This window comes from Helianthus annuus, chromosome 6, assembly GCF_002127325.2.
Source record: "Helianthus annuus cultivar XRQ/B chromosome 6, HanXRQr2.0-SUNRISE, whole genome shotgun sequence".
NCBI lineage: Eukaryota > Viridiplantae > Streptophyta > Magnoliopsida > Asterales > Asteraceae > Helianthus > Helianthus annuus.
The window spans coordinates 121,648,631-121,655,307 of NC_035438.2; the positions used below are offsets into that span (position 1 = coordinate 121,648,631).

A 6,677-nucleotide genomic window follows, 5' to 3' on the forward strand; every position below is an offset into this window, starting at 1 on the left:
TTCCTCTGTCATATCCTTAATTTGTTCAACTCTTGTCATCTTTAAATGCAAGTGTCCTTCAATCAAGATATTCACAAAAGTTAGTAAAATCAACTTTAATAATCGCCTGTATTATAATACAAGGCTTTTTCTACTATACACGTCAACGCGCATATTTTTGTCAACTATATCAATCATTTATTTGGGGTAACGTGTATTACACGGTAACCCTATGTGTTGTCTACAACACTTTAATACGCTAAACCATTAGCATACATGCACTTACCGGATTTGCGATCAAGCCTCGAACCGAACAATATTCTTTGTCAAGAGCATAAGGTTTAAGTCCAAGCATGGTTCCTCCCCACCATACTCGAATCTCTTAAACCAAGGCTCTGATACCAACTTGTAACACCGATTCTTATAAATCAAGGTTTAACGTATATTTTGCGAAAATAATCATGTAATTTAAGATTACATATACATCGGAAATACGGGTTTGTTAAAAACTTTTACATTTTGAGTGATAAACATAATGTGATTTAATTCGCCGTTTAGAATAACGACAAACAACGTTGCGGAAGCTTTGTATAATGTGTGTTCGGTTCTTGCTCGATGCTCGATCTTCATCCGAGACTCTCGACATTCACCTGTGATCAAAACCAACTTAAAGGTCAGTTTTGATAATTAATTAACTAATATAACAAGGAAATCAAGAAAATCCAACATTTAAATCTTGATCCACAACAAACAATTGATTTCAGGCCTCCACCGTAACTTACGGTGGCACCGTAAGTTACGGTGGCCCCTGAATCTTCATTTCCTCTACCGTAAATCAGGGGTATCCTACCGTAGCATTTTTGGCTCCACCGTAACTTACGGTGGCACCGTAAGTTACGGCGGCCCCTACATCCATCCTTTCCATTTTGCCGCTTTTTGACACGAAAACTTTCGTATCTTTCAAACCGCTTGTCCGTTTGCCCTACCGTTTCTTCCTACGTGATTGTAATTTGATTCCTCACCTTAAGAGGTTAAAATCCAACATTCGGTTTAATAAAAATTCAGACCTTTAAGTCTTCGACTTATCGCCCTTTTACCCAATTTTGACCCATTCTTGTATTTGTCAAACAATCATAATTATTTGACTCCGATTTCTTATGAATTCCATAAATTCATTGTTATTTATCATAAGAGGTTCAAAATCCCGGTTTACATACATTCTTGAACCCGTTATTACTCAAATGTTTATTTTGACCCGTTAAGGGTATTTAAGCACGTTCGAGCCTAAAAACGCTTTCGATTGCTTCTAGTATTCCATCACCACATTTCTTATCCTATAATATCCCACCTCGACTGTATTAAAGTGGGTTTCTTGTGATGATCTTATATAACCCAAATTTTACCTCTAGAATCCATATTTTACGGCAAAACTCTAATAGTGCCATTTGGCTAAAAATAATACTTCTTTCAGCTTCTATACTTATTCTAAGTATTTACCTAATCATAGAACTCGTTTCCAAACAACTTTTAAGGGTTGTTTGTTCGAATTAGCCAACAGGGGCGTTTTGGTCGATTTTTACTCTTTTTACTACGAAAGACTCTCTTTCCCATTTATTCGACCAAAATAGCAATTTAAACTACAACATGAATATGCGTACCTGGCCCGGATCAACAAGTAGACCCGTTTTATACCTTGTTTTCATTATCACAAAATCAATAGTGACGAAATTATCCGATTTGCTAATCGGTCCTGTTAGCATAAGACTTGACAACCATATTAGTCGATATTGTCAAATGGTGTTATCACACCATTTGACCCGTTTGGCCTATAAGACTAGGCATTTTCATAAGTAGCAAAACATGGTTATTAATTACCAATTTGTTCATCCGACCCATTTCGGATTTTTGCTACTAGACCCCTTTTTCTTTTAAACTCCTTTCTTATGTTTTCACCCATTCGGCTTACGCCACGGGTGCCCCTTTTTAACTCTAATTTACTTTAGCCAATACTTGACTAAATTTCCATTCTTACTCATTTTCTCGTTATTAGTTGCATTTAAAATAATCTTAACGAAAACTTCTTAGTTATTAGTCATTACATGACTAAATTACCGTTTCGCTTCTTTTTACCATAATACATGGTTTTTATCATTTTTGTTTGTTCCGACTCATGTTAATAGCGTCGGAACCCTTAATTCGGATATTACACTAATCGCATTAGTAATTTACAAAATAATGCATATTCTACAAAAGGATGTAAGCGTCGCTTACCTTGCCTCCGGTTATGCTCTTTTTCCCATACACGAACCGTTTGACCCGTTCCTTGCCCAAGTCTCCTTCTAGCTTGTCAAGAGTCAAACTATCATCATTGTTTTCAAGGTGGTTAGTTTAATCATAATTTGATACGATTATTCCACCTTACACATTTTATATCAAAATTTACCATTTATCGAATTATAGGTCAGTATGACTTTTTAAAAGTCAAATGCCCATTAGTATACTAATTGCATATTCGAGTTCATCATCTAGTTCTAGCATTCTTTAATTACCCGGTAGGCGTTATCTTTAGACCACCGTTTTAACCAAAGTTCTAACCACGTTCATCACATTTGGAACTCTTTTTAATCACATTTTGCATAATAGCCAAAACATCACAACTAGGTGTTTTAACTACAAAAATTCTAGTTTCGAGCCTTCTTTGAGGCATTTCAACAAACACTTTAAGGGCAGAATTTTGCATGTTTATTTATCAAATCTCTAGCTTATTTCTTAGCCCCAATTTCACATAAATCAACCATCTTACAAAGTGGTTAACTTCTATAATTTTCGAAATCACTTCAAAATTGTCAATTTACACTAGATCAACAATCTATTTCCTAGTGTTCATCAATTTCCACATAATTCACTAATCACCTACAATGGTGATTATAGTTTTCACTAAAATTTCACATGATTTCAGCTTGTATTTGTCTAGGGTTTTTCCCTAGACACTATAGTTGTTCCTAAATCATCATAACATACACATGCAACCATAAATTCAGAAATTCCCAATTTCATGAGAATTTCAAGCTAAGAGTTTTCATTAAATTTTACATACCTTTTAATCCTCTTGTGATGAGGATCAATAATCCATGCTTTAATTTCGATTTTGGACTGAATTGGACCTTCAATTTGCAAGTTTAGTAAAGTTCTAGGGTTTTGAAGAGTGGGGATCGACCTGCTCTCTTCTCTGATCGACCAGACACCTCTAATTGGGGTGTTTGGTTTATTTTTATTTGTTTTATTAAAATCTAGTTTCTAGTTCTACCACTTAGGTCCCTCCACTTTTGTATAACTTATAGTTTGGCTAAATTTTAACCCTATTATAAGTTATCTCTAGACTATTAGCTAACTAGGTTAAAATTCCTAGTTAGTAAATTCTTGTTTATTTAATAATCCCAATATTCACCGGGTTACTTTTACCACTAAAGGTAAATTACCCGTCTTTTAATATAAACGTGGTTTGATTACCAAACCCGTTTTCGGGGTGTTACAGATTCCCACTCTAACTAGTCTAAATGTCGAGTCAAACGTGCTTAGAAAAAGTCAACAGAAATGCTATTTTGCGATTTAATGCACAATCACTAATGTAGATGATGTGTAACCTGTTTAAACACTCATAAAACATGATAATAAGTATATTAGCTAGTCTAAGCTTGTTTGATCCGACCATTTACTGTTTTGACCCGGTTCGGAGCCGAAAGTCGCAAAGCTTTGACTTTTGCTTTGACTTCAGTTCTGACCCGTTAAAGTATGATTTAGATATGCCTTAGGACTCTCTTAGGACCAGGTTACATGATGGTATAACCCTCTATGACCGGTTCGTTGTTTGTCCGAGTCTTTTACACCTTCCCGTTAAATGCTTAAAAGTTGACCGTAACGCCCTTTTTAAATTAAAACGAGAATTTCGGACATGTGAAAGGACCATAACCTTGGTTACTGGATTCTAAGCATGTCCCTAAAATTTCACGTCAATCCGAGGTCCAGAATAGGAGTTATGCTAAATAGCACAACTACGGAAACTTTAGTAATTTAATAGCGCAATTAGCATAACGCCTATCTAAAACCGGATTTCGACACCAAACATTTTTCTCATTGATTTAAAATAATATTTTTGGATTTTTAAAGATTTTTAACTATTTTTTAACCTGCTCATAACCTACGGTTATGGCAACGGTTCGGTAAATACCGAATATACCCTTTTTGGCCATAACTTGAGCTCTACAAGGTCTTTTAACCCGATTCCAGTTGCTACTGATTTTAAATAATAAATAAAGTATTTTAGACTTTATAAACTATTCGGGAAACTCAGATTTCCTGTAGAACTCAGAAACCTCTTTTATAATCTTTAAAAAAGACCGAAATACCCCTACGGGGCATAATATGAACTTAAACTCGTTACGGGCATTATGGAAGGTATCCTACTGATACCATAACCTCTTTAAAGCATATTGACTTAGGAAACCAGTGTAGGACTCTTACGGTTAACCGTTACGCCTTTTGCGCGCACGGTTCGGCTTATGTAACTAGTTTACATAAACTAGCCGAAACGGGTCAAACCATATTGTTTTCACCCCAAAATCCAGAGTGTAATTATTATACCCATATAAAACAAGTCTTCAAACTTGTTGGGTCAGTAAAAGCTATCTGCAATTTATTTCAATTAAGGATTTATACTTGCAAAGGTAAATACTTTTAACTTATTTTCCGTTATACGGGCTTGGGTTACGGTACATAGTATACCGCTTGATCGGGCATCAAATTCTCCACCGATTGAGTGGGTAATTGAATAAATTTGATCGGCTCATTTAAACAGTCTTGTTACTTAAAAGCCTTTGGGGGGTTAATGACCATGTCCCGGATATCCCTGGCATCATTTTACGAAATGGCCATGACCTAAGCGCGGAGTGTAGGCGTACACTCGTCTGTGCATAAATAGTCGCTGTGGTGTGTCTATTGATCTTTAACCCGGACTTGATCCGGGCTACTGAACGCATAAGGAACATGTAATTCGTTCACAAGATTATATATTTAAATAATTCTCCCAAGTTATAAAAGAATTTGTGCCTTGTGCATTCAAATCAATTTTAATAAACATTTTCAAAAGTGTCGGTTGAATGTATTTACCAGTGTAAACTGACGTATTTTCCCAAAAAGACTAAATGCAGGTACTATGCGTAATTGGCTGGATATAGCTCCTTAGCACCTTAAAGAGTCTCGCAAGCTTACGATGCCTTCGTCTGTTGAACAATACTTTTATTACTATTTTGATCCCCTGTGGATTTTATTTCAACAATGGTGATACTTTGATATTAAATTAAACGTTGAAATATATTTATCTTTATGCTTCCGCAGTGCATTCATATATTGGGTGGTTTGACTATATTGTTGCCAACTATGTCATGGTAATCCCCCACCGGGCCCACCGGTGAGACATGTGGAAATCGGGGTGTGACACCTCCCGATCAATTTGATGAATACTTAGCTATGTTGGACAGAACTTCACGTGAATGTCTACAATTTTTTTGTAACGCGCTCATTAAATTGTATGGTAAAGAGTTTTTACGTAAACCGATGAGACACGACATCTCACGTATTTACGCCGCACAGGAGGCTAGATGGCATTTTCCAGGGATGCTCGGTAGCATTGATTGTACACATATCGAATGGATGAATTGTCCAAGAGAGTTGCGAGGGGCGTATGTTAGTGGTGGCGTCAAACGACCAACCATCATACTTGAAGCGGTGATGTCGAATGATTTATGGTTTTGGCATTCATATTTTGGTGTTCCAGGTTCAAACAACGACATCAATGTTTTGCACACGTCGTTGTTGTTTAAAACCGTAACGGGTGGTACCGCACCCTTCTGTCCATTCTATGTAAACGGAAGATGTCACAGACGAGGCTTTCTTCTTGTTGATGGTATCTACCCATCATGGTCTGTTTTTGTGAAAGCTCATTCATTTCCTGTCGAGGCTAAAGAAAAGGCGTTCAAAAGGTTGCAAGAATCAACAAGAAAAGATGTTGAGAGGACTTTTGGTGTTTTAAAGGGTAGATGGGGCATACTAAGCCGACCGGTTCGTACGATGAATAAGAAATCAATACATAGTATAGTATATGCATGTATCATATTGCACAGTATGCTAATCAAAGAAGACGGACGTGCAATATCTCCCAATTAGGTGTCGGATCCTCCTGGACAAGTTCCCGTTCCTTAAAATATCCAACAAGACTTGTGTGATGAAGAAATTCACTTTCGGTTGAGATACAATTTAATTGAACTTGTAGGTTCTTTAGGTTTGGAATTTTCTAATTCGGACGAGGAGTAGAGTTTCTTTATGTATGTTTTTAATTTTATTGTAGTCTAAAATATTTCTAGAAATATTGTTTTTTATTTAAATGAAATTTATAATTTATAATTTATAATTTATAATTTAAGTGTTTTTATTGTTAATTTAATTTAAAAACAAAAAAAAATAGCGTGTTTATATATCTATATGTCAGTTAATCATATTATATATGTTTTCTCTTTCACTATGTTATTCTTCCACCTTTCTTTTTGTTTTTTGGTACCTCTTTATTTCTTTGTATTTAGTTGTGCTTGTTCGTTTGTGGTTTGTTTTGGAGCTGAGGGTCTCTCTAGAAGCAACCTCTATAT

At 35.7% G+C, this 6,677-nt stretch overlaps 1 long non-coding RNA gene across 1 annotated transcript; it reads right to left on the reverse strand.

Annotated features, from left to right (window-relative positions):
• Nucleotides 1–1,564: 1,564 nt before the first annotated feature.
• On the reverse strand, nucleotides 1,565–3,163 carry LOC110887351. The gene is made up of 3 exons (XR_002563251.2): nucleotides 3,077–3,163; nucleotides 2,251–2,338; nucleotides 1,565–1,729 (listed from the first exon to the last, which is right to left on the reverse strand). It is a non-coding gene; the product is annotated as an uncharacterized LOC110887351 (long non-coding RNA).
• Nucleotides 3,164–6,677: the final 3,514 nt, after the last annotated feature.